This window comes from Ochotona curzoniae, unplaced genomic scaffold, assembly GCF_017591425.1.
Source record: "Ochotona curzoniae isolate NIBS_2020 unplaced genomic scaffold, NIBS_Ocur_1.0 scaffold_4506, whole genome shotgun sequence".
In the NCBI taxonomy this organism is placed as follows: Eukaryota; Metazoa; Chordata; class Mammalia; order Lagomorpha; family Ochotonidae; genus Ochotona; species Ochotona curzoniae.
The window spans coordinates 47,682,863-47,709,323 of NW_024467119.1; the positions used below are offsets into that span (position 1 = coordinate 47,682,863).

The 26,461-nt window shown below is 36.2% G+C and overlaps 1 protein-coding gene and 1 non-coding gene across 2 annotated transcripts in view; both read left to right on the forward strand.

The window, feature by feature from the left end:
• Nucleotides 1-26,461, forward strand: part of NDST4 (N-deacetylase and N-sulfotransferase 4) — a 244,325-nt gene that overhangs the window by 82,496 nt on the left and 135,368 nt on the right. The window lies entirely within an intron of this gene.
• On the forward strand, nt 14,753-14,859 carry LOC121147590. Its single transcript, XR_005882409.1, has one exon. It is a non-coding gene; the product is annotated as a U6 spliceosomal RNA (small nuclear RNA).

A 26,461-nucleotide genomic window follows, 5' to 3' on the forward strand; every position in this document is an offset into this window, starting at 1 on the left:
TGGGGAAATCCCATACTCTATGGAATTGAACCATAAAAATTGAAATAAAAAAATATACAGAAGCAATTTTGAATTAAAATGGTAGGCCAAATACGTGCTTTGTTGTCACAGTAATACAAAAATTATGGCCTAGTTTTTTGTGCATCCTTAATAATATGTCCTTCATTTTAACTAGAAAGTTTCTTTTAACTTTTCAGATCATTTGGAAAGCATTCAACTGAATTTGTTTTTTTCTCTTCCAATTTTTATTGTGTAATACAATAATCGTATTTTTATCATTCCAAACTCAAGCTTTTTAATTGCTTTTTAATTGATTTTCAGTAAGGATTTGACAAGGAAATAACAATAAAATCTATTTATTTCATTATTTTTCCTCTAAAGTTTGAATTATTTATCTTTTAAGTTAGACAATGTTGCTTATTATCACTCCAATCATGATGATATAAATAAACACTTTTCTGTAGGTTACAATTATGTTTAAAATTGTAATTTCTTCTGTTACTTCTTCCTTTAGGTATGGAAATCATCTATGTGTGCTATTAAAAATGTATTAGGTGAAAAAAATTATTAGGTGGCTGGCATTGCGGCATAGTGAATGAAGCTACCACTTGCAACACTGACATAAAAAAATGGGCCTTGGTTTTCAGTAACAATTGCTTTACTTTAAATTCAACTCCCTGCAAATACAACCTGGGAAAGCAGTGAAAGAAGGCTCAAATTCTCAAGCCCCTTCAATCACTTAGGAGACCCTGATGAAGCTTCTGACTCCTGTGACTGCATAGTAAGCCAGCAGATTAAAGATTTCTTTTTATCTCTCTCTTCCACTTGGACTTCCAAATAAATAAAGCACATCTTTTAAAATGAGTTTTTTTTTTTTTTTAAATCTGGCACGGTAGCCTAATGGGTAATGTCCTTGCCTTAGACGTGACAGGATCCCATATGGGCTCCTGTTCTAATCCTGTAGACCCCACTTCCCATTCAGCTCCCTGCTTGTGGCCTGGGAAAGCAGTCGAGGATGGTCCAAAGCCTTCGAACCCTGCACCCATGTGAAAATCGTGGAAGAGGTTCCTGGAGCCTGGCTTTGGATCTGCACAGCTCTGGCCATTGCAGCCACTTAGGGCTACTTCGATGGATGGAATATCTTCCTTTCTGTCTTTCCTCCTCTCTTTTATATCTGACATTCCAATAAAAATAAAACAAATCTTGTTTTACAAATGAGTTTTTTAGATGCCCGAAATTAGCAGAAGAAAAATTATGGTCTGACTAAAAGTGCATCCTCGTTCTTACCACTCCGCTGTCCATTGCAGTTTGCATTAGGATATCATGTCTTGTACCTTCCGCCTCACTGACAGTTCTGAACATACTTTCACAATTGTCTCTTTGACGTCAAATGTCTTTTCTTTCATCCTATAATTGACATTTATTTAAACAATAACTTTCCCCTGATTTTCACATTTTCTGTCATTATATTTTTTGGTGGTATCTTCCATAAGCCTCTGCAGACCCACACTACACTATATGAACTGCATGAATGGATTACACTGAGTTTCAGATTCAGTGTTTCCAAACAGAAACATAAGTCAAAGGCTTACAAAAGAAAAAAGAGACAAATATCCCCATTTCTCTATGGAGTCCTACAGTCAAAGTAACTTAAAGCCCTCACCTCATCTAGCAGCTCACCACAGAGTTCTTCCTCTGTCAGGTCAGCTAAACACTGTGTTCTTATAACCTTAGAAGTGTAAATGGTAAACAAACCTTAGTTTTAGACTGTCAGTTAATTTTAAAACTTTGTGATTTTGAAAATCATCTCTTTATTAAATTCTACTCCAGTGATCCAAATGTGAGCATGCCATGCTTCCTAGCAGGATCTTAACTAACACAATGTTGAGTTCTTCCTAATGGCATCTGGCTTCTTGCCACATTATTTTGAAATTAAACTCGCCTTGCTAAATCTTCCACGTGCCCCTTCGTTCTGACTGGAAACTAGTCCATTTTGGTTATTAATATTGACATCATCACTAAATCCAATGCAAGCAGAATGTAGCCTGAGAATATACAGTTCATGAAATGAGGGGGAAAAAGCATGAAAATCTGGGCGGGAGGCACCCTAACACATCAGCTATAGTAACCATGTAACGCATTTACTTCATCCTGCTTTGAGCCTTTTTAAGTTCATCTTCCATGAAACCAGCACCATAAAAATCGTCCAAAGTACTAATCAATCAGGACCAATGTTGAGACTGTCAGAAAAGCGGCTGCTTAGGAACTAATATCCCACATTGGAGAACTTTTGGCCCATGTGCCTGGTTCCTTCCTCCCATATGATACATTCGGATGAATTTCCTGGCTCTGGCTGCAGGCTAGACTTTCCCTGCCTTTGTGACATTCTGAGGAGCAAATTAGCCCTCTTTTTTTTTCCTCCTTGTCTCTGTCACTCTGGCTTTCGAATAAATAAATAAATAGAAAGATAGATAAATAAGCAAACTATAGTAGCATTGTTAATAAAGTCCTACATAGAACACCTCAACAGCTCCATTTGCTGTAAGTTCCTGGAACTCACAATACCTTCCACAACGGCTTACTATCTCCATAATGATATAGGAGATATTTGATATGAATATGTGAGTCAAGGCAAAACAACAACAACAACAACAACAAAAACATAAGTGTCATATGGTAAGCAAAAATAACATGTTTGTTGTATCTGGATTTTAATGTGAATGACCCAGAGGGAAAAAAGGAGAGTAATTCAGAGATGTAGTGAGTGTATATCATCGCGATGTCTTTAAAATATATTTTTCCTGGGCTGGTGTTGTGGCATAGCTACCCAATCCTCTGCCTGTGTATCAGCATCCCAGTTGGGCATGAGGTTTTCCCTGCTGCTTCCCTTCCTCTACAGCTCCCTGCTGGCAGCCTGGGAAAGCAGCAGGACGGCTGATGTACACTTCGGATGGGCCCAGCTGTGGTTTTTGAGGTCATTTGGGTGTAAACCACTAGATGGACAATATCTCTCCATCTTTCTTTCTCTCTCTTTGTAAATCTGATTTCCAAGTAAAAGGAAAAAATCTTTTTAACAATAATCTTCCTGAATGAATTGAATCTATGAATAAATGAGTGTGTAAGCACATACCTGCAAATAAGCAGTTATCTATCTTTCCATTTATTTATTCAAAAGCCAGAGAGACAGAGGCAAGGAGAGAAATGCATATCCCACGTGAGTGCTTTGAAGAACAAGCATTCAGAAATTACCTCAAATACATGTTACTAAGAAGTCATCCTTCTTCCCGGCCTCCTTTTGTACATCAGTTGCAATTATTACAGTGTCTATGAAGCACTTTTTTGAGAGCCATATACTGACACAAAGCAATGCTTTTCAGTAAAGGCAACAATACAGTCTACTTGTTATAATATGTATGATTAGTCTAAGATTGACCTCAAAGCGATCACAGGAAAACTTAGCAAACCAGATAAAAATAATTTTCTAAGCAGTAACATGAATAGAAAATCGTAAATGTTAACTTTGAGACAACAAAGCGATTTCAGTGGTGGTATTAGTATCAGTTTTCCAATTTCAGTGACATCATAATGGAAATGAACAAGGCTCACTGGTGTCATTTCACTATGTGCTTTGGTCTAATGACATCTCTATGAAGTTTACCTCGTTCTCATTAATAAAGTCATACTGTACAAATAAATACCTTAGATAAACATGTATTTACATTTCTTCATGGGACCATTAAGTTTGAAAATAAAGAAACTTTGATTCAGGCATCACTTTATATTATACTTGTATATTATACTTTATTTCATCTGTGGCAATAAATAAGAGCACAGGATATGTTAACCCTGGTTATGTAACAAACACCTTTCACATGGTGGTAAACTAATGGAGTTTTATACTGTGTAAAAATATGCCTTGGTTAAATACATAATTTGAAAGTAAATAAACTTTAATCCAGGTTTCACTTTAAATCAGATATCTATGTACTAAATTCGACTTCTATTTTAGTATAAGTATATACAGCAGAATGTGTTCAATCAGGAAATGAATGCATGTTCTTCAACTCGGAGTAAACCAATGAGCTGTTTGTAGAGTAATTCTCTTTCAATATGTCTGTTTTGAAGAACAATTGACAGGCATGAGAATGTGCTAATAGACTTAATCTAACTCTTAGTGATACATTCTGTCACAAACTGTCAATAATGTACTTTTAAGTTTAACTTTGTAAATTTTATGTTTATTTAAAAGTTGAGGAGAGCCCATGTACATGTGGGGCATGTTCAGAGGTGGAGTATATGAGGAGGTGAAAGACCAGGGAGAGGGCAATGTTTTTGCCTGCCAAACTGTGCCTGGGGATGAGATTGCCCCTCAGTGTGGCAAGTGGTGATATGATCTTGGGAGTGGGAATGGTTTCATAATACCCCCCCTTGGTTCCCTGGTGAAGATAAGTCTTGCAGGGGGGCAGAGGGATTATTTTATAGATAGATATTCAGGTGGGATTTACAGAGAGCAGAACTGCGGCTTCCTGCTCATGACCCTGTAATAGCTACCTAGCTATCCCATGTCATTCCCCTCTCAGAGATTTATCACTCTTAATCTAAGGGCTGCTGAAAGATACAAATTCATTATGTCTTTTGTAGTTACTTCCTACTTATTTGCCAATCTCAAGTTTGGAACTCTGTCTCATCTAATGGATGTTTCTTACAAGGTGGAAACTTCCATCCAGTGCCAACAGTACACACATGAATCTTCATTATTACTCAGAAACTGTTGGCTTCTTTACACAGGAATAAGCACTGAATACGGTCTACTCATGCAGCATGTGCATTGGGGCTACACCACACACCCATGAATGTTGTTCCCCAAGAACATGGATCCAGATATATATGAAGTCATCATGAGATGAGGGATGCAATTTCATGCCAATGAAAAAGCAATTTGTGTGCCTCCCTGCACAGGAGGTACTGTGACCTGTCCGAGGCAGCCATAGTATATCTGCTTGGGCTGTCACATTCACTGTCAGGTTCACAGCAGCCTGGCCCATAGACTTCCTCTAAACAACTCTGCCCAGCCTGCTCCAACCCTGGTTGTCACAAGAGCTGGATTTTAATTATTTGTAGCATAATTAGAAATGTATATTTAATTATACACATATATAATTGGAAGGTATATAATAATATAAGAATTATAAGTGCTCTTTTAGTCAAATAGGAAGTATTATCAAGAAGTAATATATTCCTGCTTTATTCAGTTGACATTAACCAGTTAAAGTATTGAGTTAACCAACAGGATAAGATAATCCAAAGAGACAGTGAGACTCACAAGAATCTTGCTCAGAAAAAACTTACTCAGAATCAACTGTGCACTAATTAAGTTTAGAGGTGTTTACAGGGCCTGGTGCTGTGGGCTAGTAACTAAAGTCCTTTCCTTGCAAGTGCCAGGACACCATGTGGGCACCAGTTTATGACCTGGCTGCTCCACTTTCCATCCAGCTCCCTGCTCTTGGCCTGGGAAAGCAGTAGAGGGTGACCCAAAGCCTTGGGACTCTGCACCCATGTGCAGAGACCTGAAAGAAACTGCTGGCTCCTGGCTTTGAACCTGCTCAGCTGGCCGTTATGGTCACTTGGGGAGTGAACTAGTGGGTGGAAGATCTTTCTCTGTCTCTCCTTCTGTAAATCTGACTTTCCCATAAAAATAAATAAATCTTTTAAAAAGGTGTTTGCAGATGGAAGCCTATGATGAACTGTAGAATCTTCTATTACAATAAAACTATACTTCCAGCTTCTTTTCTCCCTGTGGGACTTGCGCTTCTGGTTTAATATTATGAGGTATCAAATGGTTTTCTGTTGAGTCCCCAACACAGTGGGAAATATGAAATGCACCCGTTTATGCCCTGATGATTTCATCACTTATGTTTAGTAGATTACACATATATTATGTATAATATATCACACATAAATGTAGAGGCTGGCCTTCATATGTACTATGTTCATGCATTCTATTACTACATTTTCAGTAATCATTTTCTGAAGCACCATTTCAGAGTTCAGCTCTTTTCTGATCAATAAATCTAATAAGTCTATTTATGCAAAATACCAGATGATGAATTTAAAAAGTCACCTGGCTTATTCTTTATTCTGGGAATGACCTCAAAAGAGAAAGAGGATTGATCATAGATCAGCTACTTAACTTTCAAAAAATACTCTTTTTTGTAAGAGTTTATGTTCTTATGAAATTAAAACAATTCCCTCATTAATATTTTCACCAGGAGGAAGTTGAGAATCTCTTTGTGCAAGTTAATAACATGCGTAGAATGACATAACAGGTATCAGAAATCTCATACTTGTTTTTGATTTTAGTTAGACAAAAGCTAGATATTAAATAGGAAAGAAAACTCTATGTGCTCCAAAATACTAGACAACTACATTGCTGGTAATGACGGTTTCAGGATAAACCATCAGTCAGATCAAGAATTAGTGTTAATGAATGTTTAGACAGAATTAAAATTTTAAAAAGCTAAAAAGGAATGATTAAAAGAATGATTGTCTGATACAATGATCATCTGAGGAGTTAACACTTGTACTCTCGTTCAGAACGTAATTGCAATTCTGAACTGAAAACTTTGTGTAGAGTACCTTTTAATGATTCATTTGAACTTCAGTAACACGTCGACTTACTGAAATACCTAGACAGTATGAAAAAATGTGTGTTGTGATTCAATCACATATTTTCTTCTTACTACATGCCATGCTCATAACTGATAACACCATAGCTTGTTGACATGAACAGTATGCATTAGCTTGTTCTTCTTCCGATTTTCATGGTTTTGGAAAGCAAAATAACTGCTGTAATCCCTTTTATCTCTATCACCCTGCTTTGTAGAAATAACTAATGAAGTCCATACTTTTGAGCAGTAGGGACACTGACTCTGCTTTCACGGATGAACCCTAGTCCAAAAATGAGAATAACTGTCCATTTAAAATGCGTACCCAATATCATTTATAAGTCCTAAGTAATCAAAAATTTCCAGAATCTAGGCAGCATTAATGTTAAACTGTACTGGTCTCTTGTCATCTGAAAGTTTCAATATATATTTCTTTGGGAACAAAAAAATGTCTTTGAATGACATGAATAAAGTGGCAAGAGAAAAGGAAATCCATAGCCAGTGCTGCTCAAGGTGATCTCCAAGATGTCTGAAAATCTATTGCCAGGTGGCAGGTGATATATAGAATCTAAGACTGTGTAGAGAAATAAGGAATGCCGTGAAGTTGTGCTCTGGAGACAAAGGTAATGTGTGTAGTTATGTTGCATTTAGAAAAGTTCTGAAATGTTGCTTTTATCTGAGTGATAGTTTTCAAGGGCAGCAGAAAGTAAGAAAATGTAGAGAATGAAAAATACTATGAGTTTTAATTGAATTCCATGGAACTCAAAAGTAAAATTGAAATAAATAAAACATTTGGCAAGCCAATCATGTGGTCTGAAAAGCTGAAGTTTTAAAAAGCAATTTGTTTTCTTAAATGGCATAATCTTTGTCATCAGTGATTTTATTAACTTCTAAATGTTCATTATGAATGGCTTAATTATAATCGAAATAATTTTATTGATACAGGTTACCTAATTGGACAATCAGATCACAGTGTGTAAATTCCTACGTTCTATTAAACAGTAATCCTCTCTGGTTTAGTACACATGCAGTTATTTATAACAAAAACGGAGGAGATAGCCACTGCAATAACTGATCCATGGCCATGACTGGCATTTTTAATTACATTAGTCTGCTATTTCTTTGTCTTTTACAAGCAGCTCTTGCAGTAACACCTTTACCCAGTGATAGATCCAAACTTTCATTCCTGAGTATCTTGTTTTTTAGCAATCTTGCTTTAATTGAATGTTTGTAATTGTTATCACAGCTCATGGTAACATAGAGACAGCCGAAAGAATCACTAGCTTTTCAAACATACACTTCCTCACTTGCATTTTAAAGTAGTACTCCAGTTACTTCAAAGAGTCGGGACCCATCACTCTAGCTATCACGCAATCATTTTTCCTCTTCTCTCTCAAAGTGTTTCTGTCCACTATTCTTTAAAAATAAACAAAAAAGTAAATTTTTAAAAAGAAATAAGTCTGGATAAAATTTTAAAAAACTGAATAGTCCTCTGAGATAACAATAATGGGCATGTTTTTTCAAAAATCAGACATTCATTAGTTTTTATTTTGAAATGAGGCTTTAAATATATTTTTAATCTATTGTTATCTAGCTTTGTGATTTTTTATTATCTGGCTCTGTGATTTCTCTAATGTTGAAGTATTCACTTAAAAGCAAAGGTCTCGTGCCCAGCGCAATAGCATAGCAGTTAAAGTCCTCACCTTGAATGCACCTGAATCCCAAATGGCAGCTAGTTCTAATTCCAGCAGCTCTGCTTTCCATCCAGCTCCCTGCTTGTGGCCTGGAAAAGCAGTTGAGGATGGTCCAAAATTTTGGGACCCTGTGCCCGTGTGGGGGACTCAGAAGCCTGGCTCCTGGCTTCAGATTGGTTCTGCTCCAGCCATTGCGGCTCACTTGGGGAGCAAACCATGGGACGAAGATCTTCCTCTCTGTCTTTCCTCCTCTCTGTATATCTGACTTTCCAATAAATACAAATAAATATTTTTTTTAAAAAAGTGGGGGGAAGGTCTCTAATTTTGCCAAAGTGGCATTTAAAAATATAGTCACTTAGGGCCCAGTGCGGTAACATAGTGGTTAAACTCCTTACCTTGTATGTGCCCAGATCCCATATGGTCTCTGGTTCTATCCTGGAGGCCCTGCTTTCCATCCAGCTCCCTGCTTGTGGCCTGGAAAAGCAGTTGAGGATGGTCCAAAGCCTTGGGACCCTGTACTGCATAGGAGACCCTGAAGAGCTCCTGGCTCCTGGATTCGGATTGGTTTAGCTCATCATTGCCATCACTTGGGGAGTGAACCATCGGATGGAAGATCTTCCTCTCTGTCTCTCCTCCTCTCTGTATATCCGCCTTTCCAATAAAAATACTAAAAATTTTTTTAAAAATCTACTTCACCGTAATTAACTTAAATATATATATATATATAGTCATTTCATTAAGCTACCAATCATTTTGGAAGTAAGCACTGAAGTTTTTGACCAAAAAAAATCCTTAATGTTAATCTGAAATAACATAAAATTTGGTCTAATAATTTATTAATTATAATAAATTAATGCATGAATTACAAAAGGAAGTAAGGAAGCATAGTTGAATAGAATATATGTATATGAAGAGATAAGTGATGGTACTTTTCTCAGACTACAGAAACACAGAGTAGCAGAATAGCTCTCAGGTGCAATGAACAATGACTGGTGTTTCGGTAACCATGTAGCATGGTACTGAATCCAGGCCAGCCCAGATATGACAAAGTCATAGGATAAGGTAAGAGCATTATACCTGATGAACAAATTGACAAGAGGAGTTGATTGTAAACAGTATGTGTTTCATTTTTGTTTTTTCATTTTTAGTTGTTCGGTATTATGATTTCAGGGAAACAAACACAATAAAATGTATCACATAAGAAAATTAAATTACTGTTACTGTAAAAAGCCCATATCTCATAACCATTATTGACTATCATTCAGTGTGGTGTTTGGTGCTGTATTACTGTTAAACTTCACCGCTGTAGTTTGTAAGTGGTGACAGAACAACTAAAAAATTTCAGAAGCAATGATATTTTGGGGGGGTTTCTGATTAGTGAATAAAATACCTTGGAGCTTTACTTTGGAGTAATATAAAAGAAAATGAATTCTGATTGAAATAATGAAAAGTCAATATGCCTATCTACTTTCATACAGTCTATATTCACTCAAACATTTAAAATATCAAAATCATAAGATATGCATATGTTTCCATATGCATATATTTTAAATATATTTGTTGTTTACAGAGACACATGATGAGCATTGATTATATTAACTGAAGTCTCATATACAAATAGCATATGCTATTTATATGAAAAGTTCAAAACACATCATTAACAAGCTAGTTAAATTTAAAAATTCTAAACTCCTCTTTTGTCTCAATATTCTAATTTCAGGTTAAGCTTTTTTTTTTCTGTTTTGCTGCATTTCTGATTTTGTCTTCATATTAGCTCCTATATATGAAGTGTCGTATTTGTCTTTCACTATTGGCTTATTTTACTCACCATTATATTTCTAATTCTATCTATTTTATTGCAGGTGAAAAAAGTTTTATTAGTTTTATAGCTAACTTGCAAGGTGAAATTCATAACATGTGAGAAGGTTACACTAGAACTTTATCTCAAAGAGTTAATTAAAATAATATTTTGGTGAATTATTTCAAAGATGAGAGTGCAATCACAAGTCATTCCCTACTTCAGGTATCTCTCTTTTGAGCTGTCTATTATTAGTGAAATGATTATCAAAAATGTAGGTAGAGTACAACATATCAACAATACTGTCCTATACATCGATGATTCATTTTTTTCCGGATAAGATATTTTAGTAGCAAGTGAGTGCTTAATACAGGGAGTTTTATGAGGAGTTTTCCTCCTGGGAATTCTTACTGCAAGGTTACTCTAGTAAATTATTTAATAAAGCACTGAGAGATCAAGGAAATGGCTATGACCTCATCTCAAAACATCTGAAGCTCTGAAATTTATGAGCAGACTAACAAGCAAATTCCCATGACCTCAGACATCGTGGTGCACCATCTGACACCCAAATGTAACACACAGGTGAATTGGGATTGCTGTTAGCCTAGTAACACGGAATTTTCTGTATCAACTATTCTTTCTGCTCCAATGAAAAATGTTCTTCCTGGAATCTCTAGAAAGCCATGGCTGTGTCTAAAAGATCATCACACTGTGTCACTAGCCATTGATGGATAAATATGGAAGGTAAATTCAATAAAAGCAAATACATAATCTGTAGTCAAGATATCCACTTAAAAGTTTGATTAAAATTCTCAAAATTTTTGAATAATCTAGATAAAAGGCTGGTCTTCCAAAATGTGGATATGCACTTACACATAGCTGATAATTTTATTCCTTCATGAAGCAAAACATTCATGATAAAAGGCCGTGAAGATAACCACTGGTAACTATGTCACTGAGGGAAAATAATGATATATTTATGTTATACTAAATGTGTTATTTGTCTTTTAATATAATGTATTTAAGGTACATCTTGTAAGTTCAAATTATTTAAATCAGTGGAATTGTAAGTTCTCTCATTTTGCCAAACTGTTAGAGCTCATAATATCTATGCGAGCATGTGTGTGTGTGAATTTAGAAATTCTCTACCTTGCTGAAAAACTCAAAGAAACTCCACTGAGTTCTGAATCATTCCTTATGTTTTAATTTCCCTTTTAAAACTGAAAAGCAAATAACCAGTTGTTATACCCGTTCTGTGGTCGAATTGAAAGTCAGTTCAGTGTCCCCTGAACCACCTGGATTCCAGGGTCAGCTCAGGAGTTGAGCCAGCTTTTCCTTAGGCTCTAGATTTCTTGATAAGAAATGGGAAACAGAGCACAAGTACGAACTTTGGCGTTTTGTGAGCATCTCAGCAAATTGAGATATTTATCTATTCCCTGAGTTGTTTGTTTTTACATGGCAAAGTATTACCTGTGCTTTATATACATTTTTCCCATCACTTATTTTGCAACTTGCCCCATGATCTTACCCGTTTTTTCCTGGCATCATAATTTTTTCAGGGTGATGGGATTTTAGCTAACCATGTTTCCCTTTTAAATACCCAGAGGAAAGACAACCTATCAAACACTAGCCAAAATCCAAAAATCTTTCTTTGTTAAAGTATATGTCTTTAAAGCTTGATTGACCAGATTTTGCTGCTCCAACATGCTATTTGCTTCTGTCATGTTTTAAAAATTTGTTTACTGGTTTGAATCGCCAAGTTAGAGAGAGAGATGGAGAGACAAATAGATCTTTCATTAGCTGGTTCACTCCCCAAATAGCCAAAACAGCCAGAACTGGGTCAGACCGAAGCCAGGAACTTCTGTCTGGGCTCTCACTTGGGTGGCAGGTGATCTGAAGTAGAGTGGCCAGTATTCTGACACCCATAGGGGATGCTGACACTGCAGGCAGTGGCTTCTTTCACTATACACCTCTCCTTAACTTTTCACTATGTTATAGTCAATATTACCATCACCGCTTCTGTGAAATTATTCTTATGTTCCCTTGTAACATTCATCATATGAAAGTAAAAGCATGGCTTTCTACCACTGTTTAAGACACACATACACCACACAAACAGTATGGGAGACAATCATTGGATGTGATGCTGGATTGTGTGTTACATATTGCACCTCAATTGCAGTGCCAGTGAAATGAAGTGATAATAATTGGTTCCTACAGTGAAATAGTGTAAGCTAAATGATCTAAATGATTTAATTCGCATAAAAGGCTAATCAATATAGGATTCAACAAATGTGACTTAACTGTTGGTACTTAATTTTCCTGAGATTTTTTCGAATTAATATATATATTTTCAATTTTCTTCATTTTCTCTCAATGATTAAAACATTTCTCATGTATATATTGCAGTCTGTGTATGCAAATTATATGCATACTGTAATGGAAGATTCATGTATTGTTCATGAAATAATGCAGTCTCACTATGTCAAGTGAGAGTTCTGCTTCTTGTGAGTGATTGCTATAATAACACTCAATGGACATCAACTCTGTCAGTTCATTTCTCATTTAGTTGGGAACTTGATAGCTGGTAGGCCTAAAACTGAGTGTGTAATGGTGAGAACAGGTTGAGACACAGGAGGATTTTGATTTCAATGTGACAAGAATATATTAAGCCAAATAAATGAGGATAAATTAGCATTTAAAAATAATTGATCCTTGTGGCTATTGACCACAATAGAGGATTCCAGTTTGAATTCCCTTTAAGAACTTCAACTTCTACCTGCCTCAACATGACATTATTATCCTTTTTGCAAACATGTTCTTCTATTGCCTGTGAATGTTCTTCCTACTCCTCAAAATGTTGATTAGAAAATCTTGCTGATAAAATGGGCAGCAAACCTATTTTTGATTCCCCACATAGTCTATGCAACACCTTTGAGTGAGTCCATATTGTACTTTGATAGCTGCTGTGCTGATCCCCACTCCTTTTTTCCCAGTTCATGTCTCCCTGTAGGATTGCAGCTGGTGGTTTAATTTTTGGTCCATCTACAATCAATACTATCTGAATGATCTTCATCATTTTCTTCATCAAAGATGTCCAATGTTAACTTGCTGCTCTGAGGTTGAAATCAAAACTGTTTATTTTGGACACAAAATCTATCATAATTTTGCCTCCTATTCTATTCAGTGTTTCCTCATCCACGTGGATTTCCTGATTCCGTGCTACTGTGCCATCTCTCCGGGTCTTCCACACACAGCATTCATTTCGGTCTCTCCATCTCTTATTTACCTCCTCCACTTCATCAGATCTCCTTGATCTCATTGCCAATACTCTTGGGAAACCTTCAGAGTTTTACAGAAACTCTAGTCATACCTAGTATTACTTTGAGAACAGAATACCCTTTACAATGCTTCAGGACTCATCCCCACCCTAGGACTGTGAACTCAATAGGCACACAGATTGCAGGCCATTGTTTTTACTGACTCTAGCAGAATCATACTGACCTTCTAACTCTTCCTTAGCCATCTCAGACCTGCTCTTGCATTAGGCTATTGGCAATGTTTGCTGCTTCTACCAGCAAACCCCTAACTCATCATCTCATCCACTCAAAAACTGTGCTCTATTTTCACTTAACATGTTCTGCTACAACTAGCTGCACTGTTCCAAGTGGAAGACCTCCCAGAATATCCAAGCATATCTTATTTGATCAAGCTCTGTGATATTATGCAATTCCTTTACTAAGTATATATTGTCTCTTAATAAGAATACAAGCATGCAATAAGAGCCATTTGTTTTCATTTTTATCTACTGTAGTTCCAGTGTCTCAAAGTACACCTTCAAAAAATAGTGAAGAGCGAATCCAAAAAAAGTAACTCAATTATTTTTATTGTTAGGTCTTATTGTGCCAAACACATAATACATATTTAATCATGTTTATAAAATTAATAATAAATTAAAATATTTTTATTAATTTTTTTATTTGCATAAGATGACAAAAGTCCATGTGTTTCATGTGTACAGATTTAGGAGCATAGTGATACTTCTCACCTTCCCTTCCTTCCCATCGCCATTCCCAGCATACATCCTCTTTTATTTCTCTTATTTATGTTTTACAATGACATACTGTCAGTTTATTTTATAATCACAGACTTAACTCTCCATCAGATAAAGAGTTGGACAAAAAGTGATCCTCAAGAATATAGACAAGGACCATAAACAATAATCAAATCTCAAAACATCCATTTCACATTACATTTTTTACTCAGTGTATTAGTTGCCACTCATTTTAAACCCTTCAAAAAAATCACTTTTATTGGGCCCGGCCCGGCGCGGTGGCGCAAGTGGCTAAGGTCCTCGCCTTGCACGCCTGGGATCCCATATGGGTGCCGGTTCTATTCCCGGCAGCCTGCTTCCAGCTCCCTGCCTGTGGCCTGGGAAAGCAGTCAAGGACGGCCTAAAGCTTTGGGACCCTGCACGGCTGTTGTGCTCACTTGGGGAGTGAATCATCGGATGGAAGATCTTCCTCTCTGTCTCTCCTCTCTGTATATCCGCCTTTCCAATAAAAATAAATCATTTTTAAAAATTCACTTTTATTGTGCTTGATTTGAGAGCACATATACTAAAATTGGAATGATACACAGAAGATTAGCATGGCCCCTGTGCAAGGATGACAAGCAAATTCGTGAAGTGTTTCATATTTTTTATAAGCCAGTTTAGACTATCCTAAAATCTGCCAAGTTCAGCAAAAATTATGCTTCAACACTATAAACTGCTAAATACTAAAATGAAAATAGACACGAGACATCTGAATAGTACCCTATAGCCACTTTAAGGTGTATAGCAGCTGGTTCTATGTATAAACAAAAAATGAAATGTGAATGAAGTAGTCACTGGAGGTGGTTAAGAAGTTACATGGTTTTAACATATTGATTATTCAATACCATGTCAATTAATTCCATAATGTTGTAAATTGCTGTTGATGTTGTGCTGGGGCTTTCAATTGATCGGTATGATATTCTGCCAGCTCTACCTTTAGACCAGAGATGGTCTCCCCAAGAAACCATTGAATTTATCTGGACAATAAGATGCTGGACTCTATGCTTGGTATATGTTTGCAAAGAAATAATCTGGACTTAATTTGCTCTTTAATACTACAACAAGGTGGAAGAATCCACCATGAGGGGAGGGCTTGAGGGAATCCCAGAACCTATGAAACTGTGTCACATAATGCAACGTAATAAAAAAAATTTCACTTTTATCAATTAAATCTAATAATTTAGAACTAAAAAAAATCAATCATATGTTAAAATTAGAGGAAATATTTTTCCCTCATAAGTTTGAAGAATAGTCTTATGAATCCAATCAAATTTCAACATAATTATGTCAAAATTAATCTGGAATAATTTCAATTATTCTATGAAATAGCTGAAATCATTTTATACTTTCCTAACCATTGCCATTTTAGGAATAATCTAATCAACTCTGAAAGAATGAAATGTTAAGTACTTACAAGACATCACACATTTCTTGTATAACTTACTGAACTAATACATATGTATTAAGATCACATATTTGTATTCAAAGAACAGGAGTAAAGAGCAGGGAGCTGTGCCAGCTCTGATAGTGTAGGCAGGAAAATTAAAGGACCATGCTTCTTACCACTTAACTTCATTGAGTGGATCACCTTTAAGCATTCTATCTTAGATCCATTGCATCAGTAAAATCTTGGAAGGTAGTCTTGGCCATTCTAGATTGAAGGCATACACACCTTTTGAACAAGGCAGGGTAGAACTCCAGAGTCCCAGCAATACTTGCACAGTGCAGAAAAATCAAGGTAGCTTATCAACACACAAGGAAATGGTGATTAGCAGGAAAAATAACAGTGAGCATTTAAAAGTGAAAATCAATGCTATGTCTGTATTCTCCAAAGATTCTCATTTGAATACTGAGTCCTCAAGGTGATAATGTTAGGATGTGGATTCTTCGGAGGAAATACTTAGGTTGTGAGCACTGAGTGCTCATTAACGGGGCAAACACTTTTACAGCTGAGGCTTTTGGGAGTTTGTCCTTCCTCTCTACAAAGTGGGAGCACGGAAAAATAAATCATTTTTGGAAGTAGGTATTTGATAGAATGGCCAACTCACTCATTGGGATGTTTACATTCCACAACAATGTCTCTGAGTTCAAGCCCTATTCACTTTCAAACCAAGCTTCTTACTGATGTGCACCCAAGGAGATAGCAAATTTAAGACTTGAGTAGCTATATAGCAAATCTGAAACAATAGGTGATGGCTACCCTTCCTGGGTACATATTACCACAAAGAGATCTTATCTTCACTGAGGCCTTCGCTCCTGATTTTGATCAAGCCTGAAACCCTGGCCACTGTGGGCATTCAGGGCAAGGAAGTAACAGGAAGTCTCTGTTTCTCAAGTAAGTGAATAAACATAAGAATATTCCACACTGAACCAAAAATAAGGCAATTGTTGGATGCCAAATCTGCCTTTGCCTATTCTTGAATTTCTGATCCTCCAGTACCCAATATCATAATTCACCAATATTGGTTATTCATAAGCTCCTCTGTTCATAGTATTTTTATAGATGCCCAAGTGAATTAAGAGAAACAAGGATTATAAATTGAGGATATCAATGAAAGTTTCACTAAATATGTCAAGTTTGAAACACACATAAAAGTTAAAGAGTTGAGTGTAGAAAATGTACATAATGACAAAGTAAGCTCATATAAATGTTATTGTCATCCCAAAGACTTTAGGCTACAACTGCTTAAGATTATATTATTAATGCTTTGAACTTCTTTTATTTAATTCCATTTTAAAAGCTCTGGTAATCCATAAGGTAATATATTAAAATACAACTCATTGCATGCATATAAAATAGGCAAAGATTTATGGATCCTTTGTAGTTTCATGATTTGGAAACATTAGTTGTCCTATGAGGCAATATATAGGGAGAGTGAAAATTAAATTGCTGTGAATTATTGTAAAATACAACTAATAAAAACATTTGCTTATTTCATATTTTTTATATTTATGCCAATTAGCTTTACCCTTATTTCTAAATGGGATAAATGATCATTTCTTCTTCATGTAAGGTGGTGTAGAGTTAATGATACTTTATAAGCAGAGCACACTGCTTAAATACAGCTTTTAAACAGTTACTGGAGTGGCCACTGTGCTGTGTTGGGTTATACCGCTCCATGGGCTATCCCCAATCCCATACTAGGCTTCTTGGAGTGGACTTTTACCTTTACTTCCTGTCCAGCTTCCTGTTAATGTTCTCCTGGGGAGGTAGCAGATGATGACTGAAATCTCTGCATTCCTGCAACCTGTGAGAGATAGCTGGATGGAGTTCCTGGATCTTCTTTCCTTCCTGGTCTATCTTTGGATGTAGTAGACATTTGAAGAGTGAACCAGTGGGTGGAAGATCTGTATGTCATGTGTGTGCATGAATGTGTGTATGTATCACTCTGCCCTTCAAATAAATAAAAGTAAAAAATATAAATTAACATTGAACATGCATAATTTTATTACTTTTATAATTTGTTAGATTATAATACTGATACAATCAAAATAAGTGCATGAAACTGCTGCCTGTGTAACATGTCTACCAATAACATTAAAAAGTTACAAATGCAAGACTCTAAAATAACAATGGCAAAGACACAAATCAGTAACTTAGTCATCTGTTATCATTAAGAATTACTTCTCATATATGGCTTATGTGTTATATTTTTATACAACTGATAGTCAATAGGTTTGCTTACACTGACAACATCACACAAATATGAATAATGTATTGTGTTACAATGTTATGATGGTTCTGACTAGGCAACAAGAATTTGGCAAATCTAGTCATTCATGAGAAATCTTCAGAAATTTCATGGAGAAAGTTGACGTTTGGCCTAGTGTTTAAGACACTAATTTCCCATATTGAATTAATGAGTTCAATACCTGCCTATACTCCTAACTTCAGCTTCCTGCTAACGAAAGTCGTTGACTCAAGTACTTGGATTCCTGACAGTCATATGAAGGAATCAGATTATATTCCCGGCTGCTTGCTTCAACCCAGGCTGGGCTGGGTCATTCTGGACATTCAGAAGATGAATCAACAGCTGGGGTTTCTCTCTCTTTTGATCTCTACCTCTCAAATAATAAATACAAGAAAATTTATTTTTGGAAGTTTGTGGAAAATGTACATTTTGCAAATCGCATGAGATTTAAATTTGTACCAAAATAATTCTCATTGTAATGCCATTTTCATTGACTTATTTAAAACTTCTTATTTTGTTTGTCAGTAACTGAAACATTAGACAATAAATGAATATATTACTTATACATATACTTGCACAAATACAAAAAGACACATGGCTAAACATGTTGATGAAACACATAAATTCAGTTAGGTGCATTGCTTCCCCAATCCTTTTGAATACACATTAAATCATTAAACAAAACTAGAAATTAGTTTCATGAATGTTGACAGAGGAATCATTAAAAGCTACATTAACCTTGTCTTCATGAAGTTTATTTTCTAAGTGTTTTGTGATTACAAAATGAGATAAATAAGATATATTCTCAACTTGACCCAATATGCAGTCTGCATGGTGGAGGGGATCCCAAATTGTGCCTTGTTAGGAGTAGGTATAGGAGCTACCTCCTCCGAGAAAGGTTAGTGGAAATTTAAACCCAAGGCTTCTAAAAGAGATTTCATTTTCTACAAGACCAGCAACCAAAGAAAAAACACATGGTGTACCTTGAGGCAGTTCTTTGATTAAACAGAGGGAATCAAAGCTACAAAATACTTTGTTGATGAAGTTTGGGAACATTGGGAGCAAGATAAAAATAAAGATCTCTGAATACAGAAACAAAGTCAGAAAATATTTTTTTCTTTTAGCATTGCAATTGATGATGTATCTGAGAAGAATGAAACTGAAAAGGCTGAACTTCAGCACTTAGGAGATTGCCTGTAATTCCTGTCCAGGGCCTACATTTTGTTGTTGTATGTTTTTGTTTTGAAATGCTGTTTTCTCTAAGGTCTTCTTTCATAAAGAAATAAAATATGTGCTACTCTAGAGTGTCTGCTAGCTAGGGTATAGTTAATACTGTTTCATAGTGTGAGCCATGTCTGCGCTTTGGAGAATCCATTTTCAGGTTGAATTCTAGGCTGGAAGTGATTCTGTCCATTAACACAGGTATTTAAAATGCCTATATCATACCCACAGCATGAGAAAAAAAAAAGTGTTGATCTCCAGAAAATACTGTAGACATTGGATGGATTCTAGTTTGAGGGATAGAAAGAAAGTTGAGGTATTAATTTAGCAAAACAGACAATGATTTGTGATGCTCAGTGACAAGAATTGCAAGAGTTAGGTGCAATCGTGGTGATGTAACAGGTAAAGCTACTGCCTGCAACACCCATGTCTCATATGGGCACGAGTCCGAGTCCTACCTGCTCAGCTTCCAATCGATCCAGCTTCCATCTGATGTCCTTAGAAAGCAGCAGCAAATGACCTAAGTGATTGGACACCTGCCGGCCATCTGGGTGACATAGATAAAACTCCCCGCTCCTGACTTCATTCTACCTATGTCTGGACGATTGCAGCCACTTAGGATAAGAAATGGCAGATGGAAGACCTCTCTGTCTCTGTAACTCTGGTTTTCATGTATGTCAGTAAACTTTTTTTAATAAATTTAGAGTCACTGATAGAGATGACTAATTCTTGGGTTCTCTACAGGTAGGAATTCAATCCAAAAGCAAGAGATTCGATAAGTCACACTACGTAAATTATCATCAGTGGAAGGAAATTGGAGATGGCTATCACAACACACTGTTCGCCATAGCATCATATGATTTCTAATGTAGTGTGTCATGTCCGACAAATCGTTCAATCCTCTTTAAAAAGATACAAGCTTAGTTATTTCATTAATTCTAGTAAATGAAGATTTTTATAATTGAAGTGGGAGAAAAGAACATCACTTAGGTCACTCTTTCGTATTCAATTACGTTTTTCTGAGTGCTTAGTGTAAGTTAATGGAGTACATACATCAATCCAATACTTTATTAGTAAGGCACCGTGTATGTTTATTAATGCAAGCAACATGAACAAAAATAAAGCTCAGCTCCTTCTCCTAAACATTTTCTTAGGAATTTGGATTTCACAAAATAGTATAAAAATTCAGTTGATTTGCTTGGGTGTAATATTGCTATTTATATTTTTACATTTCTTGGATATAAATATGATGGGGTAGGCTCTACTGTGCTGAAGAAGACCCATTACTGAATAATTAAAACAAACGCCTGTTTCATACTCTGCAGGAATTTTTATAAAAATTGTTTTGATTTTGCTTTATTTAAAAGGTAGTAAGAAGGGGCCCGGCGCAGTGGCGCAGTGGTTAAGGTCCTCGCCTTGCACGCCCGGGATCCCATATGGGCACCGGTTCTATCCTAGTGGCCCCGCTTCCCTTCCAGCTCCCTGCCTGTGGCCCGGGAAAGCAGTCAAGGACAGCCCAAAGCTTTGGGACCCTGCACCCGAGTGGGAGACCTGGAAGAGGCTCCTGGCTCCAGATAAGCATAGCATCGGCCATTGCGCTCACTTGGGGAGTGAATCAATGGACGGAAGATCTTCCTCTCTGTCTCTCTCTGTATATCTGCCTTTCCAATAAAAATAAAATAAATCTTTTACAATTGGATTAAGAGTGAGATTTTTCAATATTTTTATTTAAAAAGGGGGAAATGTCATGTCTTTTGTGTACTCACATTTACATGTATAGTGACACTTGCCATTTTACCTTGCCTCTCTCATTCATCCCCATTCTCCCTCCTTCTTCCTTTCTTAGTTTTCTTTTAATATTTGGAATGTCAGACTTTCAGTTTAGTTTATAATCACAAGTTGAATTCTCCACTAAATAAAGAATCCATCAAGTACTTTGCAGGAAAACCACTGTTTCTTAGAAGAACAAACAAGAGCTATAACCAACATCAAACCTCCAGAATATCAATTTTCCTCATATATATACTACCATTTTATACTTAGGGAAAACATACTATGTATATATATTTTTAAATTATCTTATTTCACAAGGCATAATGGCTTTCGATTGTACTCATTGTGTTGAGAAATACAGGATTCCTCCCCCTTTTAAGAATGATTGGATGATATTTTTATAATGGAGCAGTAGTGAAATAACCCATAAAAGCAAAAGTTTGGATTTCAAAAATAAGCCTTAGTTGCTAAACAAAAAGTTGTATCATCAGACTCGGTCTGACAGGACATATGAGGAAGTTAAAAAAGGCACGTGTAATTCCATCCATGGCTCCTTTATGCAAGCATATCATTGTCTGGACAAGTATCTGCCTTGTAGGTATGTACCTGAAGTGAATATTCTATGAAGTAATTTGCAATACCACTGATTTTCTTTCTTAAGTGCTTATAATCTGTCTATCTATCTATCTATCTATCTATCTATCTATCTATCTATCCATCCATCAATTTAAGAGTCATAGAAGGGGATGAACAGAGCTTCCACTCACTTGCTCACTCCCCACATATCCTTAATCGCTTGATGAGTCAATGCAAAAGCTGGGATCCAGGAATACAGTGCAGGTTTCCCATGTGCAAGACCAGCACTGGATTAGCTTCAGCCATCACTGCTGCTCTAGGCAGTTGGGATCAGGATTTGGAGCCAGAACAAAGTTAAGGTCTTCCAAAGTGGAACACTGCTTCTTAACCAATATCAAGAACACCTATTCTAGAAGCACTGAATTTTAAAAATGCACTGGATTCAAAGGTTGGCATTGTATCTGTGAGTTTAAATACCATCTATGACACTAGCAGCTCATGTGAGCATCAGTTTCAGTTTTGGTTGCTTTGCTTGCTCTTGTGCCTGAGAAAACAGCTAAAGACGGCTGAAGTACTTTTACCTCTGTCATCTATGTTGGAAACACATACAGAGTTCCTGGTTCCCTCCTGGTTTTAACAGGACCTATCTCTGCAGTTGGGCCCTGCAAGACATGAACCAATAGATGGAAGGTCTGAGTGTGTCTCTCTATCTCGATCTCTCTTTCTCCTTCTCTCCCTGTTATTTTCATTTGCAAATAAATTAAAAAAAATATGTAAAATGAAACTCACTGGAGCAAAATCCAGAAGTAAATTCTCCCCCATGTGGTTTCATTATTATTATTATTATTATTATTATTATTATTATTATTATTATTGGTTTGTGAGACTATCTATGAACAAATACTCCAAATCCATTTTCGAATTTAAACTGAACAAAGAGGAGCATATTGGAAAGTAATTTCAGCTCTCAAGTTAAGCTGGTTGAGGGATGCATACTGAATGAAAATGAGTTTTTAATATTGGTCTTGTTTAAATAACCTGAGGAGTTCGTTGCAATAAAAATGAGGGATATTACCTCGATTCTAGGCTGATCACCTTTCTGTCAGGCTGAGGGAGAAAGATTGGAGGTAGAAAACAAGTGCTTTTAAGTCTGAAACAAAATATAGGCTCCAGAAAAGAGAGATGAAATTCAGCCTCACAATGTCTTTTGCCTGTTTCCATTATTTAAATGTATCCTTTTCACCAAAAAATACAAATATTTGAAATTATACATGAATAAAATGCTAGAGCATAACCAAACCAGCTCGCAATGTGTATTCTGATACCAGCTTTTCACGGGAATTGGAAAATCTTAGGGTTACTTGATTTCCCAACTTCATTATACATTAAACACGTTACAGGAATAAAGTAGATGACTTTCATTACTTTCAGGAGTAAAGTAGATGATCAATTTCATTTATGTTTCATACTCATTCCTCAAGATAAGCATTTTTTAAAAGATAAGAGTACCAAGATTCAACATTCACTCTGCCAATCAGTGAATCATCAAGATTTCTGCTTTAACTCCTTTTGGCTCTCACTTTAATGCACCAAAAAGCACCACTAAGTTTTTCACTATGAATAGCTAAAAATAAACTTTTGAAAACTTTTTTGTAAAATTCAAATCACAATGAAGAAATTAAGAATTTTTTTTTTATTTCAGCTGAATATTTAGGAAATGTATTCTGAAGAATTCAAATAAAATTCAGAGAGAAATGTGTCAGGACCATTCAATGTCATTTAAATTTTGCTAATACCTGATGATCTAGACAGATTATACTAAATAGTGCAAAATAACTGTTCAGTTTAGCGGTTTTTCTACATTGGTACTGTATTTAATGCCAAAACATCAGCATTTGGTTTTGCTGAAGTACTTGAACCACTGTCACCCATGATTTGTGTAATAAGGATGTGACAAAACCTTCACATTTCTCTAAGTGAAAATAAGGAAAGTAATAGTTTATTGATAAAAGTAAACAGTACAAAAAATAACCAACAATCAAACAAAAAATTACAGGTTAAATCAAGGCAAACATGTGGTATCTAATCTTTTGGGATTCACTCATTTCCCTTAGCATTATAGTTTCCAGTTGTGCCCATTTAGCCACAAAGAACTGCATTTTGTTTTTTTTAATAGCTGAGTAGTATTCCATTATTTTTTGAACCTGTCATTGATACTGTCTCAACCCAGATGTTTCGAAGAATGGAACTTGCATTATTTTTAACATATTGTCTACCCATTACTATGTCAATTAATTCCATAATGTTGTATATTGATACTGAGGCCTTGTTGGGGCTTTTAACTGACCGGATCTTTACTCTGTTAGACCTATCTTCAGACCATAGAAGGTCTCCCCAAGAGGCCACTGAACTTATCTGGACAATAAGACGCTGAACTTTATGCTAGGCATGTGTTTGCAAGTAATGAATCTCAACTGAACTTGAACTATGGTTATGCAACAAGGTGGAGGAATCCACCATGGGGGGAGGGGTATGGGAGGAGTGGGGGGGATCCCCAGCGCCTATAAAACTGTACTACATAATACAGTGTAAGGAACAATAAAAAAAAAAAAAAAAAAAAAAAAAAAAAAAAGTAAACAGTACAATATTTTTCTGAACTCAATCTCTTAATTTAAATTAAAATATGTATTTTTAATGTAAATTTTTGGTCACAATTCCCCCAACAATGATAAAATAGCCCAGGTTTAATCTCATTGTGTCATTAAATATAGAGCTTACAGCTCTATATCCTAAGTCTCACTTCCATTCAAGTAAAACTAGAAAAAGTAAGAAACAATGACATATGCTTCAGTGAAACCCCGCAGGAAAACCTGTAAATTACAACAGCCAATTCAACACGTACTCAGTCCCTTAAGTTTACATGTCTGGTCCCTCTTCAGTGATTTGTAACAGTTAACAATCAGATGGAATTTCAGAGGCTTCTTGAAGCAACCAAATCGAAGAAAAGCAGAGAATTTATTCAGTTTTTTTTTTATTGTTGTTGTTTTATTTCTGCTGCTACTGCTTCTGTTTAAGAAATCTATGGAGATTTTATGGCTTCCTCCATTCAGTCTGGCATTTTATGGTTAGTTAATCATGAACACCTAGTTAGTTCTAGCTTGTTAATTAATTAACAGGGAAAATGAAAGCTATTAACTTTTTTGAAACCCTAGGGGTTGAATTTTTCATAAGTGTCAAGTGTTCTGAAAATTACATTCTTGCTCTGTGCTGTATTATACTGATTATTCAACAGAGAAGACCAGAATACCCAGTTGTACACATGGATCAGTAATTAAGGGAAAAGTGTAAATTTGAACATGATTTTTTGATTCATCTTGTTCAACCAGTAGTAATTGCAGCTCTACTGGAAATGTCTTCACCCTTGGGACACGGAAGTTGCATACCTTTCTCTGAGAAATTGATTTCCACCAGCTGCAGACACGACCATCTTTCATTCTGTACGTGTTATTGGGTACTTTACCTTCCAGGCACTGTTTAGTTCCACGGGCATATCACGCTTCAAAGAAAGGAACGTTTTTCTGGCTTCATTCAAAAGACTACAGGATAAATAGGAACATATATAATTACTCTATAGACTTTGTTTTAGGGGGAATTAAGTTCTGTAGGAATGAAATGAAGTGTAGAGTGAAGGAAGGAGTACAAGATGAGGTTAAAAGAGGCTGTTATTAGCTACTATAATGAAGATCTTTCATCTACTGGTTCACTCCCCAAGAGAGGCAGTGGCCAGAGCTGAGCCAATCCAAAGCCATTAAGTGGGAACTTTTCGGTCTTCCGCACTCAGGTGCAGGGTCCCAAGTCTTTGGCCTGTCCTCCACTGCTTTCCTAGGCCACAAAAGGGAGCTGGAGTTGAAACGGAGTAGCCAGGATATGGGATCCAAGAGCATAAAAGGCAAGGACTTTAGCCACAACTCTATTGCACTGGACCCTGAAAAATGTCTTAAAGGAGGTACAGGAAGTATCCATCTGTATTTCTAAAAAAAAAAAAAAAAAACTATGTGAAAGGAAGAAAATCTTTTGCATCAGGTTTAAATTATTCAGAATAATTGTGTCCTATGAAGAAATGGCATTCACATTACATTTAAGATGCAAATCTTACTAGATCCTTTGCCCAATTACCCTCTAGGAAAAGACACTGAGTCTTGCAAAAAAGCAAGGAAATGTGATTGATTTGTCTCAAATATATCTGCCAGTTTTCTTAAAATTTTTTTAAAAGGGCCTGGCCTAGTGGCCTGGTAGCTAAAGTCCTTGCCTTAAACGTGCAGGGATCACATGTGAGCACCAATTCTAATCCTGGCAGACCCGCTTCCCATCCAGATCCCTGCTTGTGGCCTTGGAAAACAGTCAAGGATTGGCCAAAGCCCTGGGACCCTGTACCTACATGAGAGACCTGGAAGAGCTTCTGGCTCCTGGTTTCGGATCAGTGCAGCTCCGACCAGTTGTGGTCACTTAGGGAGTGAATGTCGGGCGGAAGGTCTTCCTCTCTGTCCTTTTTGCTCTCTCTATATGTCTGATTTTGCAATAAAAATAAGTAAATCTTTTTAAAAAACTGTTAAAAAAATGTTTTCTTAAAAACTGTTAACAAAACTGTTTTCTTAAAGAACAAACAAAAGAGAGAGAGAGAGAAGAAAACTACAACTTGCAAAATATTTTGCCCTACATGCCCTTCCTCTCTTTCGCCAATGTGTGTGTAAGTGTATTTGTGCATGTGTAAACAGGCATGTGTGCTAGACCATGTTAATATCCTCATAGATTAGTTTAAAAGTGTAAAGTTAATTTACTCAATGAAATTTCCACTCAACATTTCACTACACTGCTCTTTTTATTCATTTGAATTAAGTATTTCATCTACACAGCCCGATTGTATCTTCCTCTCAGTGCTACGTTTA